Source organism: Egretta garzetta, unplaced genomic scaffold, assembly GCF_000687185.1.
Source record: "Egretta garzetta isolate BGI_Z169 unplaced genomic scaffold, ASM68718v1 scaffold354, whole genome shotgun sequence".
NCBI classification, from domain to species: Eukaryota; Metazoa; Chordata; class Aves; order Pelecaniformes; family Ardeidae; genus Egretta; species Egretta garzetta.
The window spans coordinates 3,488,801-3,493,986 of NW_009259593.1; positions in this window are offsets into that span (position 1 = coordinate 3,488,801).

Sequence of the window (5,186 nt, forward strand, 5' to 3'; positions counted from 1 at the left end):
ATATGACATCATGCTGAAGAAAAAACTGGGGGGAGTTGGCTGGAGTGAAGTTGTTGTGCCACCACTGCTTGGGAACTGGCTGGGCATCAGTCAGCAGGTGGTGAGCATTGTGCATCACTTGTTTTGTATGCTCCTCTATCATTATTATTATTTCCCCTTCTTTTTATGTCCTAATGAATTGTCTTTATCTCAACCCATGAGTTCTACCTTTTTCCTGATTCTCTTCCCCACCCCACTGCAGGGAAGCGAGCGAACGGCTGGGTGGTGGTTCACTGCCTGCCGGGCTAAGCCATGACAGAAGTTAGCTTTCCTTAGCTTCTACTCTTAGTATATCAGCAGCAATCTCATGTCAAGTGATTTTTCACACTCTCTTAAATTGAGTGCCTCCTAACAACTGCCTGGCAGGTTCTATGAAAATATTGGTGTCAGTTTTATGTTTTAGAGCACCTAACATTTAGGGTTGAGTTTTGCTTTTTTCAGTTCTATTTGGTTCTCTCTTTTCTCCAGCTGTATAAATTCTATGACTCAAAATTCTCTGCTCAAGTCAGTAACACTCTCACAAAACCACAAACATGACTTCAAAATTTTAAGGAAATATTTAAGGAAAAAGATGAGCCTTTCCCTATTTCTTACACCCAAGAGTTCTTATTCAGGTCTCTACTTCTCAATACCAATTAAAAGTCTGTATGCTAAGGATAGTATAATATATGCTACAGAATGGCATGAGGGGAATTTTGAAAAAAAAAATATTCTCTTATTGCTGAGAAAAAGTTGTAAATACAAGTAAAGAAGCCGACAAGAAAGAAATACAGAATTTTTTTTTCTGTAAAAAGCAATTCCAAATAAGTGACTTATGGTCAAATAACTAAGATTCAAGGGGAAGAAAGTAAGTTTGCAAATAATAGGACAGATGCTGTTAAATCATCTCTAAATTGCAATTATGCATTTTACGTATACACTTACTTGCACACATAAAAATGGATTTACGTATAGCTTAGAGGTGGCCCTGAATCACAGGGCTTAAATCTGGAGTCAAGCCTGTATCTACACACCCATAAAGCTGGGGGAAGCAGGGGACTGAATATAGGGATTTTTGGTCTCATTTCCTGTACAAAATAAAGTAGATGAGAGATTAGGAAACAGACTAAATCATATAAGAGATGTCAGAGTCAAAGAGATTTCCCGTTAATTCACAGGAAAGTATACAGAAAGTACAGAGTGAAAAAAACCTCATCATTTGTAACATGTCATGAAAAAATACAAGGTCTAAAGGAATGAGAGAGATTCACTGATTTGCAGTGTTAGCAGCACTAAAATAATTAAGAGACAGATCACAGAAAAACAAAACAAAAAATAAGTTAAAAATGTCATGGCTATTCTCTGAATATATGACATAGATTTACAGCTTTTAAGCAAATACTAATAATTTCGATTTAGTAAACATATTAGGAACCATCTTCTCAAAAAACAGGAGATATGTATCTAAATTAAATTAATATAAATCAGCCCCTAGATGTCATTGTTGCAGCTGAAATATCACTAAATACAGAACTTTCCTAATTCTGTAGCAGAAAAAGCTGTGTAATGCAAAACAAACCATCTAAGTAATATAAATTCTGCTCAGTTTTAATGCTTCAATGCCAAAGCACACAGATCTCTGAGGCGGTAACAAAAAAGATAACTAACTCTAACTATACAAAAGGATTGTATACGACATTCGGGTTCTAACAGCAGGTAAACACAATCACCTCAAAGAACTTTGCAATCTAAACCTCATAGCTGAAAACATCACATACTCCTTTCACAGGGCAACATTCTTTGTAACTCCTAGCAATGTTTGCCTCAATACTAAAAACATCAGCATTTCATAGTGGTAACACATCTCTAATTCTATCTGGAACAGCTGTACATGTCCGTTATATATATATGCAAATTTAATTATTTTTTTAAGTTCTTACAAAGTTTTTTTTTCTATGGTATCTTGTAGCAACAAGTTCCAGAGGCTAATTACACATACATAAAAAAAAAAATTCTAAAACTTACCTTACCCATTTTGAAAATGCAACCATTCAATGTCACTGAATATCTAATTAGTCTAATGGTAGCAAAAGCATATTTAAAGTGTAATTTACTTTCTTTATACTAGTTATCATCCTTACATATATATCATGTTCTGTTGTCTTGTCTCTCTAAATGAAGCAAGGCAACGTTCATTCTTTCCCATATAATTTTTCAGTACCTCTAGTAATTCTTAATCCACCTGCAATATTTTCTCTCAAAATATAACATAGTCCTATTTCATAAGCAAATAGCAGGGTATCATTGTTTTCCTATACAGTGTTCCTACCACTCTTCTGTTACTCTCTGTATTTTCCTACATAATACACCAGGTTTGCAAACTTCTTTATTTAGAGAATCAAAATGTCCCCTGCATGAGGCTCCGTTTCACAGTACAGACTCCCGAGATGCCAGCCTGGTAAATCAAAGCATCCAATACATATGCACCTATGTAAATATATGTAAATTCTTCCACCATCTTCTAACTGATAAACTCCCCAAACTTTATTTTTCATGTGATAATCAACTGTACTTTATGTACTCTGCACTTTTTTTTTCCAGAAACAGAAGAGCTATGGGCAGATAAACCTAGCATGCAGATAGAGACAATATGAAACAGACTCTGTCATCCAAAAAGAATAAGAAAAACAAGTCCAGGCTCATGTGTTACAGTTAGTCTATAAAGGTGACAGAAAAATTCCTAGTAGCCAACAGTGTTGCAATTTTACCGCAAATTTCACTTTGTTATGGTGGATCTACCTCACGATAGATAAAGGCCACCTCCAGGCTGCCCAGACCTAAAACTTAAGCAAAACAGAAAAGAAAAACCCTATTTCTTCACGTGCTCACACAGCACTCTTGGGCACTGCGTGCCCAGCAAGAGGCGTACAAGCCAAGGCCACCACTCCAACCAGTGCTCCATGCAAGATTCACTTCTGTTGTACATAGAGCTATGAAGCAGTTTATTTAATCTGCACTCAGGAGGTTCAGGGACCCCATTTATATAATACGTTATAATAATGTGAAAATTATAAAGCTTTTGGAATGGTTTTGGAACAGCCAGGCACAAAAGTGTAGAAAACTCACAGGCTAAATTGAATTTTTTATTGACAACGATGTAACTCATTGCTGTACAAGTCATTAATGAAAATAAGCCTCATCGTTAATCTTGATGACTGAAAAGAGTTTGAGGCTGAGGCTACAAAGAATAAACAGACACCTTACAGGCAAGTTACTACATGTAGATTTCTCTTATTTTAAAAGCACACAGAACAAAGTGTGTATACTTTGCATGTATTTACTTCAAGATAGCATCTTTGCTGATGGAGCTCTAAATTTACCTGGTGTTTCTAGACTATGTATTACTCCTTTAAATTAAGCTTATAATGTTTACTATAAAACTTATGCCACTGACATTCTGTACATATTTACAGTAATTACAAAGCAATTTTGTATAAACTTTTACAAAAACATCAACATTCCGAACATATTATGCTCACTACGAGTGCCTCATCTCTACCACTCAGGGATAGTTGCCTTATCCAAATTTCATTTTGTTTCACGTCTCCTTCAACCTGAAAGCAATGAAAATGAAAAATACAAAAAGAACTTTGTGAATTCAGAAGCCTTTCAAATTAATGTAAAAGTGTAAAATCTAAATCTGTTTTTGTTGTATAATCATACTTACACAGGGAATGAATTTTTTAACTTAGTCCAGCTTTAATTACAACAGAGAAAAATAACAGCCTATGGAGACCATTACTCATTATCCATCCAGAATTTTTAATCCAGACATATCAGATCCTAGTATATTTTGATTGGAAAAAGGAGGGTGAGAGTTCTGTATCTACAAGAGTGATTCAATTCAGGTACCTGGTTAATTAAAGTATGACAAATAAAGAAGTGGAAACTGAGCTTTCAAAGGAACAGGATCCATGAAAAATAATCACATTTCTATGAAAAGGCTCCATTTAATATGGCAGAAAAAGCTGCAACAAGCCGTTATTATTATTACTACTACTACATTTGGCATTGTGAATACTATACAGCTTCAACTTTTTTATTTAAATTAAATGTATTTTAGTAGGTGTAAGAAGATAGGTTGTATCCTTGCATTTTCCCCTCAGCAATTTCTTTTAAAAAAAGTCTTACCAAAATTTTACCAAAGTTATCTTACCAAGCCAGACTGTAGGCATAAGGCTTGAAGTGTCTTAAAACTTAACACAATTAAACAGAGATTCATAGTTTAAGTAACAAAGTAAAATTAGAGATGAAATAATACCTATTGAAAGGATATCTAAATCCATCTCTTGAATACCTGATTTGCCAATATTTCAAACACACCTCCTACCCCTATTAAACAATATACAGTCATCGACAAAACTCCCAGCTGAGGGAGGAAGTGAACTTGCAAAAAGTTGTACAGTTTTATCAGGTCACTCCCAAATCCCGCTGTAGACCCATCCACATCAATACACTTCAAGCCCCTTTCTGGCAATGAACATGAGATTTTACTTGCCATCACCTAGCCATGAGACACTTCCAAAACTCATTATTCCCCCGACTTTTCGGTTTATACGAAATATCTCATAAATACACAGCATGTAACATTTCTGGTATGCAGCTTCTACGGTTGCCCGACACGGAGCACACACTTTCAACTCCACATTCCCGCTGACTGAAATCGCCACGCCTTTTTGCCAGGTCTCTGCAGTTTACACATGGAAACATTTGCATTGATTTGCCATTTTAGACTCAAGATGTAGGGGTTGTTATGTTGGGTTGTTTGTTTTTTTTTAACTACAGCTGTTTATGATTTGAAAACGGTGCTGAAACAAAACACCTTTTGGGAGACTGTACCATTTCTTGGAGCACACGGTGCCGCCAGGCTTGGCACTGGGTACGGCCACCTAAGCCCTGGAGCTGCAAGGTGGACACCAATTATTTTGGGACTTTGCATAAAACCACCAGCTCAGCCGCACTGGGCCATCACGAGTGACTGTGCATTGCTGGTGGGTCTCCGCGCGAGCGGCAATTTAAGCGAGGCCGACAGAGGTATCGGTGGAGCCGCCGCCACCAGCCCTGTCCTCGCAAGAGGCCGGTGGCAGCGGCCCCCGCCGCGGCCCCGG